A 9627-nucleotide genomic window follows, 5' to 3' on the forward strand; every position below is an offset into this window, starting at 1 on the left:
AGAACCAGGTTTCATGGTGGTTGGGTGGTGAGGCCTGGATGTATTCACTGCATGGACGCATTTAGGAACATGGAGTTCACGGGTTAATCCGTGTAGGAATCTTGGCTCGGATGCTCCTGAGCACTCAGTGCTTCCAACTCTTCTCTTGATCATAAAAATCATAATCACGGTTGTAGAGTCGGGTGCTGTAGTCACGTGAGTAGTGGTCCCCATCTCGGCTACCACCGCAATAGTCATCCCGTCGAGAGTTGCCAAAACTGCGCTGCTGCTGCTGGGAGCCTCCGTAGTAATCACGACTGTGGCCACCACCAAAACTACTACTCCCACCCCGGGAACCATAGCCACCCCTGAAACTACCTCCACCTTTTCCTCCTCCGTAGCCTCCTCGACCCCATGGCCTGCCTTCTCTACTGTTATGGTCCGACCATCCAAATCCTTGCCATTCAAATCCTGTTCTGCATCTTTGGCGTCCTTTGTGTTTTCAAATGTGACAAAGCCAAACCCTCTCGACTTTTGCGTCTCCCTGTCTTTTATCAGCCGCACTTACAAGAGTGGTCCATATTTGCCAAAGATAGAGCCCAGAACATCCTCACTTGTGTCAAAGTTCAGTCCACCTACAAAGAGCTTGCCAACATTGCCTCCATCCCTGACTTGTGTGTGCTGACACTTCGTTTCAGGGTACTCGACAAGAAGTGCCTGTGCAAAGCGTGACGTCAGTACCTTCTCCTTCTCTTTAGAGCGCTTCCTACCCATAGCACGAATCGCGGCACAGGATGGAAAGATACCCGGAATCTCCTGCTCTAACTGTGCGGTGTTATTTTCCATACTAGGCTTTTCAACAAACAGCGGATTACCAGAAACTCGACCACCGGCCAAATCATTCCCGATAACAAAAGAGATTCCTGCTACAGGATGAGTGGCTTGTAAACCTACGGTGACCGGTCCTGACACTAAATCAGACTTCAAATGGATGACATGAAGTGGAGCTTTAACATAGCCACCAACCCCCTGTAAAAGAACACTAACACCAGTTGCCGTCTTCTCTGACAGTGGCAAAATGCCCTCAAGCATCAAAGATTGATGTGCTCCTGTGTCCCTCAATACCCTAACAGGTCTCTGGTTCGTTAAGTCTCCATCCAGTGACACAAACCCCTCTGAAATAAAAGGTTTGTAACCCTCTTGAACAAGGTCGTTCTGTGATGCCATAACTTTGGCATGGGAACCTTCACAAGGCACTGTCCTCCAAGGACGATTTCTCACATTGGCCAATGCATTCGGCGTTGTACGAGTCTGACTCTGCCCCTGATTTTTCCTTTTCAGGGCATAACATTGGGACATCAAATGCCCAGGTTTCTTGCAAAAAGCGCAAGTAGGCCCGGAGGAAAAACTCGAGGTCTGCCTCGGGCCCCCCGGAAGATAAGTCTGTCTTGGAACTGTAGTCTTCTGATCCCTAAAATTCGTGGTATCAGATTTGTCCCCATAGTCATCTCTAGGCCGCCTCCATGAATATTTGTTCTCCGCCCCTGATTTACCATAACTCCCCTGGCTAACTCTAGGCGGGAAGTTAGGTTTGTGGAACCCCATCCTGTGTGTCAAGGCATAGTCATCTGCCACGGTTGCTGCCTCATACATCTCTGGTACTTTCTTTTCATCCAGATGTACTTTAATGTCCGCGTGGACACACTGTTTGAATTCCTCCAGCAAGATCAATTGTCGCAACAGGTTGAAGTCTTTCCCAATCCCCTTCGAGTCACACCACAGATCAAACATGGTTTCCTTCATTCTGGCAAACTCCACATGGGTCTCACTCTCCCTCTTCCTGGCATTCCGGAATTTTTGCCGGTAAGCTTCAGGGACCAATTCATAGGCTTTGAGAATGGTTTTCTTCACTATCTCATAATCTGCACATTGGTCAATCGGTAAAGCCGAATAGATATCTTGAGCTTTACCCACCAGAACACTTTGCACTAACATAGTCCAGGACCCCACAGGCCATTTTAGCATTTGAGCCACTTTCTCAAAGTATTAAAAAAAACTTGGCTACCTCCTTTTCATTGAAGGGTGGAACCAGCCTCACATGACTACCAACATCCCAAGTGTTCTGACTAGTTGTCGAACTAGCCGGCATGGATACTACTTCTCTCCGTTCTCCCATTAATTCCAGCTCCTTGAGTTTAAGTTCCTTCTGATACTCCATGTCACATTCCTTTCACTCCCTTTCGGCTCTCCTTTCCTCTGCTCTTCTTTCTTCTTCAGCTCTCCTTTCCTCTGCTCTTCTCTCCTCGAGTTCTCGTTCCTGTGTTACTCTTCTTTCCTCGAGTTCCCTTTCAGCTCTCCTTTCCTCTGCTCTTCTCTCCTCGAGTTCTCGTTCCTGTTCTGCTCTTTCCTTTTCTGCTTTCCTTTCCACTGCTTTTAACCTTTCCTGGCTCTGCAGTTGCATCTCCATTTTCCGGAGCTCCACATTTTCTTTTTCCTTGGGTAACCAATCCAAGGCTACCTCTTTCCATGTTCATTGTCCCACCAGATATTCTACCACCAATGTCTGCATCTCTGCTTTCTTCATATTAACTCGGACCTCCAAGTTAAAATATTTGGCCAATATCAAGAGTGTTAACGTTCTCGAGGCATAATGGCACTACGATGATTCTCCTCGGAATCAACCGCAAAACCTGACACGCAGGTTGATCTGTCACAGCTATTACAACTCTGTCGCAGGAATCCCTTTCCTGGGAAACCCAAAGTTCACTTGTGACCCTCGTTTGCCAATCGTTCGCTCCAGACCTCGAAGCAGCTAGGCTTCTTGTCTGACTCGCTCGCTCCGCCTTCTCCTCCTCCTCTCCCTCTTCGTCGTTGTCCGGTTCCGGTTAAAACATTAACTTTTTTACCTTTTGAAAATAGTAATCCCTACTTCCCTTAAGCGACAACAATAATAGTACATGGAATCAAAAATGTTTACAGTGGATGAAAACCACAACAACGGAAGTGACGAATCCGTAACAAGTTTCAAGCACTCAGATAAAAAATGGGGCTTCTGGGGACGTGGGGGGTTCCCGACCCCCCACCGGCCTATGCGAAATATGGAAACTGTTATAACGTTTGATTGGATAATCTGATCTGAACATATGAGGTATGTATGGATTCAGGATCAGGAGTAACAACTTCTATTTCAAGTATATTGCCCATAGAAGCAATAATTTTGCCGGTATCGGCGTATATCCACAAAAAGACCAAGGGTCATAGGCCCGATAAGCTGAAACATGTTTTTTTTTAAATAAACTGGACAATTATACTCGGACCCAATTATATAGTGACATTTTTATTTATCTTTTAACTGTGCTACAATATGGTGGTGACTAACTGCTTAGACAATTGCTTGAATAACTCCTTGAACAATAGTTTTAATAAGAAAGTGGCTAACAAGTCGACCATATACAGTGCATTCATAAAGTATTCAGACCCCTTCACTTTTTTCACATTTTGTTATGTTGCAGCCTTGTGCTGAAATCGTTTAAATTCATTTTTTCCCTCATCAATCTACACTCAATACCCCATAATGACAAAGAGAAAACAGGATTATAGAAAGTTTTGCAAATTTATTAAAAAGAAAAAACTGAAATATCACATTTACATAAGTATTCAGACCCTTTGCTATGACACTTGAAATTTAGCTCAGGTGGCTCCCATTTCTCTTGATCATCTTTGAGATGTTTCTACACCTTGATTGGAGTCCACCTGTGGTAAATTCTATTGATTGGACATTATTTGGAAAGGCACAAACATGTCTATATAAGGTCTCACAGCTGACAATGCATATCAGAGCAAAACCAAACCATGAGGTCGAAGGAACTGCATGCAGAGCTCAGAGACAAGATTGTGTCGAGGCACAGATCTGGGGAAGCCTACAAAAAAAATCTCTGCTGCATTGAAGGTTCCCAAGAGCACAGTGGCCTCCATAATTCTTAAATGGAGGAAGTTTGGAACAACCAGGACTCTTCCTCGAGCTGGCCGCCCGGCCAAACTGAGCAATCGGGGGAGAAGGGCCTTGGTAAGAGAGGTGACCAAGAACCCGATGGTCACTCTGGCTGAGCTCCAGAGATCCTGTGTGGAGATGGGAGAAACTTCCAGAAGGACAACCATCACTGCAACACTCCACCGATCTGGGCTTTATGGCAGAGTGGCCAGACGGAAGCCTCTCCTCAGTGAAAGACACATGAAAGCCCGCTTGGAGATTGCAAAAAAGCACCTAAAGGACTCTCAGACTGTGAGAAACAAGATTCTGTGGGCTTTCATGTGTGAGTGTCCTGACACCCCACTATTAGGAAATTTGAAAAAAAATCCTCCCAAAATCGGTTTTGATGAACTTTTCTGTGCAATATTTGCGTCGCATCACAAGTTGCAATGACGAATCTTAATTGATATCTCAAAGCGAAACTGATGTTGAAAAGTGAAACTGATATCTCAAAGCAAAACTGATATCTCAAAGCGAAACTGATGTTGAAAAGTGAAACTGAAACTACTTATCTATGGATCTCATCGAATGGGAAACCAGAATGAAATGCTGTGGGAAATTGCTGAAAGCAATGCTGTGTGGAGTATAGATAGGTGGGGGGGGGGGGGGGGGGTGGGTGGTTGGGTGGGTGGGTGGTTGGGTGGGAGGTCGCGAGCTGAAGAAACAATGTGGAGAGGGATAGGTGCCTGGAGGTGGTCGGTTGGTAAGGAAAGAACTTTGGTGATCTTCCATCAGCCTGTAGTCCCAAAACATGCCTAAACCCGTTTCCCAGTTGAGCTTGCATTATATCACCTTCAATCCCGAGCAGTACTTCGGAGGTACAACGAGTATGGAGCTGATAGAATGGAACATGGTTGTCGAGGTTGCCAGCTGCACCCATTGCGACGTATGCTCACTGAATATTTTACTGAACTCCCGTTTCTACCAATTTCTACCAATTATATATATATATATTTGGCATTAATGTTAGCTCTTACACGAGCCTCGATCTTGTAAAAAAAAAAAAAAAAAAAAAAAAAAAAATATATATATATATATATACACACACTCCAAAGGAAATTGGTCATTTCACGTCAGACATCTACAAAACCGCGTCATTGATGGGTGCCTTTGCTAGTGTAGTAATACTTCTCGAAGAAATAGAAAAATACATAAAAGTACATGGAGTGAGCAGCACAAACACCAACAACCAGGACAGCAACAATTACGTGTTATAAAAGATCATGTTTTGTGTGTTTTACTTCATTTTACATCTTCATTGACACTCACAGATACACGTGTGACATGTTTGTTCAGTACAACTTGCTGTCTTTTGATTAAATCTGTGAGTGAAGCCAGAGATGGTTTAAATCTATGAGTGAAGCCAGAGATGGATTAAACCTATGATTGAAGCTAGAGATGGATTTAAACCTGTGAGTGAAGCCAGAGATGGATTAAACCTGTTGGTGAAGCCAGAGATGGATTAAACCTATGAGTGAAGCCAGAGATGGATTTAAACCTGTGAGTGAAGCCAGAGATGAAATAAACCTGTGAGTGAAGCCAGAGATGGATTAAACCTGTGAGTGAAGCCAGAGATGGATTAAACCTGTGAGTGAAGCCAGAGATGGATTAAACCTGTGAGTGAAACCAGAGATGGATTAAACATGTGAGTGAAGCCAGAGATGGATTAAACCTGTGAGTGAAGCCAGAGATGGATTAAACCTGTGAGTGAAGCCAGAGATGGATTAAACCTGTGAGTGAAGCCAGAGATGGATTAAACCTGTGAGTGAAACCAGAGATGGATTAAACATGTGAGTGAAGCCAGAGATGGATTAAACCTGTGAGTGAAGCCAGAGATGGATTAAACCTGTGAGTGAAGCCAGAGATGGATTAAACATGTGAGTGAAGCCAGAGATGGATTAAACCTGTGAGTGAAGCCAGAGATGGATTAAACCTGTGAGTGAAGCCAGAGATGGATTAAACATGTGTGTGAAGCCAGAGATGGATTAAACATGTGAGTGAAGCCAGAGATGGATTAAACCTGTGAGTGAAGCCAGAGATGGATTAAACCTGTGAGTGAAGCCAGAGATGGATTAAACCTGTGAGTGAAGCCAGAGATGGATTAAACCTGTGAGTGAAGCCAGAGATGGATTAAACATGTGAGTGAAGCCAGATATGGATTAAACCTGTGAGTGAAGCCAGAGATGGATTAAACCTGTGAGTGAAGCCAGAGATGGATTAAACATGTGAGTGAAGCCAGATATGGAATAAACCTGTGAGTGAAGCCAGAGATGGATTAAACCTGTGAGTGAAGCCAGAGATGGATTAAACCTGTGAGTGAAGCCAGAGATGGATTAAACCTGTGAGTGAAGCCAGAGATGGATTAAACATTTGAGTGAAGCCAAACCTGTGATTTTTTTTTATTTGCCAATCACAAAGTGCCGAAAAAACCCGAGACTGTCGATTTACGAGATTGCCAGTGACGTCACATTGTGTACGTGTTGAAATTGAAAATCATTCCAAACAGGAAAGTTGCCATTTTGAGAACGTCGTGAAGGACACAAACAGGCGTGAACAACTAATGTAATGTGTTAAATAATTAAATAAGGTGGTGTAAAAGACGCTGCATCAACGGCGGTAAACGTCCCAAAAATGTTGTTTTTTTCTACACCTATTAATTTTTTGGGGATTTCAATTTAATTATCGACATAAACACTGCAAAACTCAAATCACCTTCTTGACACTTTCAAAAACCCTGCTTTTAGCAGTACTTGGACAAAATGTTACGGTAAAGCGCGGCGTTACGCGCGCTGCTTGTGAGCAAGGAGGAAGCGGACAAGCGGTAACATATAAACGTCTTTATTGTAAGAGCTCACTGTAACACTGTACCGCTCTGGGCTGGGCGCCCGGTGTATATCATGAGGCCACGCCTACCCCTCGGGCGTGGCCACCGCCCACTTGGTGCGCGGAATGATGTCACCACGCCAGTGGGCTTTTGTGTCCGCCACATGCGCCCCCCCAGAATTCCCGCGCACCTGGAGGGCCAGTTTGCGGGGCAGACGAATGATCCGGCCGAAGCGCCCCCTGGCGATCGGCGGCGTCCGGGGTGCAGGGATGCCAGGTGGGATGCCCCTGGCTGCCCCTGGGATGGGTGCAGGACCGGGGGGCGGCGTGGCGACGGGGCTGGGCGGTGCCGGGGGTCCGCCCGCAGGGGGGCGGCCCCGACGTGGGGGTCGGGCCACTGGCAGTGGATGGTCCACATCGAGGTGGGCCGGCTTGAGGCGGTCTACCAAAACACGGTCAGGAGTACCGCCGATGTCCAGGGTGAAGTGCTTCGCCCCGGTCTCCAGCACGCGGAAAGGCCCGTCGTACGGGGGCCGCAGTGGTGTCCGATGGGCATCGTGGCGGACGAAGACGTACTCCGCCGTGCGAAGCTCCGGGGCGACGTGCGTCGGTGGGTGCCCGTGGCATGCCGTTGGCACCGGGGCAAACCTCTGGGCGGTCTCTTGCAGAGCGGAGCGCTGCTGTGCCGCGGACCATGGTGCCGTGGAGTCGGGGAGGAACTCGCCCGGCACCCGCAGCGGTTGCCCGAAGACCAACTCCGCCGCGGATGCGCGCAGGTCCTCCTTGGGCGCCGTCCGGAGGCCCAGCAGGACCCAAGGGAGCCTGTCGACCCAGCCGCCGTCGCGGAGGGTGGCCCGGAGCGCGGCCTTCAATGAGCGGTGAAATCGCTCACACAGGCCGTTAGCCTGGGGGTGGTAGGCCGTGGTTCGGTGCAGCCGGACCCCGAGCCCCTGCGCAACCGCCCCCCAGAGCTCCGAGGTGAACTGGGGGCCACGGTCGGATGAGATGTCTGAGGGGGCGCCGAACCGGGCGACCCAGGTGGCGATGAAAGCCTGCGCGACATCGGCCGCCGTTGTCGACGCCAAGGGCACGGCCTCCGGCCACCGGGTGGTGCGGTCCACCATGGTGAGGACGTAGGTGAAACCCCGCAAGGGGGGCAGAGGTCCCACCAGGTCCACGTGGACGTGGTCAAACCGGCGTTCCGGCACCGTGACCGGGGCCAACGGGGCCTGGGTGTGCCGGTGCACCTTGGCGCGCTGGCACGCGAGGCACGTCCTGGCCCAGCCGCGGACGGCCTTCCGGAGGCCATGCCAGACGAACTTGTCGGCGATCAGCCTTTGGGAGGCCCTCGCGCCCGGGTGGGACAGGCCGTGGATGGCGTCGCGTGTGGAAGGATCGCTCCAGCAGATCCAACGTCGAGGGTCACCAGTAAAGCGCGGCGTTACGCGCGCTGCTTGTGAGCAAGGAGGAAGCGGACAAGCGGTAACATATAAACGTCTTTATTGTAAGAGCTCACTGTAACACTGTACCGCTCCGGGCTGGGCTGGGCGCCCGGTGTATATCATGAGGCCACGCCTACCCCTCGGGCGTGGCCACCGCCCACTTGGTGTGCGGAATGATGTCACCACGCCAGTGGGCTTTTGTGTCCGCCACAACGGCATTTCATGTCATCTCGACCAATCAGCTTTGCCGGTTGCAGATTTGATGAAAGGTTACATTGAAATATCGGTTAAACTATGGAATGGTCAAACAGCTAATATTGACATGCTCAAACATGCTCTATTGCGAAATAATCGTAAGTATTTATTAATTTATTTCAAAGTGACATGTCCCACACCTGCTCACAGGTTACCTGCCACCGCAAAGCCTGCCGAGCTCAGGTTTCTTACCCTTCGTGGAATCTTTGGTGTGCGACTGGGAACTTGAATGCCAGAATCAGCCTGAAGGAGAGCATCCTCGTCGTCACCGGCACACACGGTAGGCAGAGTGACATCTGACATGTTTACAACCATATTGTTATTTCACAAGAGAAGACAATTGGGGGGGGGGGTGACAAGGGGGGGGGGGGGATCTAGGATGTTCATGTAGACTTCATCCTTATGATATCAGAGACACATGTACAGTAATACTATTTATTTACCTACAGTAAATCTGATATTTACCCAAAAGTTGATGACCAAACTTGAACCTTTTTAATGACTAAAAGTAGCCTAATACCTTAGCGATTCGTACCTGGCCCAGGTGTGAATGTTTTGCTGGAACTCTGTGTAAAAACAGCTTTCACGTGGTGATTCTTACTCTGCAGGTCCGCGGACAGTCGAGGGAACGAAAATTTTCTGGAGGTACTCCGAAGTTTTGGGAAGCAATCGACTCTCATAAATGGGACAAACAGATTGAAACAGAAGATTCAAAAACTCGTCGACTGTGAGTGGAGATAAATAATATCATGGCTTTTCGTTTTTATTCAATTCCACAGTGAATTCGACATTCTGTCTGTGAAGATTCTGATTCTGATTTAACGTACTCTGCACAGAGCATCAGTGCTGCCGAAGCAGTTTCTTGTCAAGGGTTGTATTGGGTGGTTTGCCATTGCTTTCCCAGCGGTAGTTTGGGAAGGAATTTGGAACTTGTTCGCGGTGCGGTGACGGCTCGTCTACTCTTCACGAATGACACCCCGGGATCTTTGACATCCACCGACTGATGCCGGTTTAACGTCTATCCGAGGGACGGCCTCCACATTGATGCCTCGCCCTCACTGTGACGCACGAGGATGACAGTTTATAGCTGGGCCGGGA

This window comes from Myxine glutinosa, chromosome 6 (genome assembly GCF_964187855.1).
Source record: "Myxine glutinosa chromosome 6, kmMyxGlut1.1, whole genome shotgun sequence".
In the NCBI taxonomy this organism is placed as follows: Eukaryota; Metazoa; Chordata; class Myxini; order Myxiniformes; family Myxinidae; genus Myxine; species Myxine glutinosa.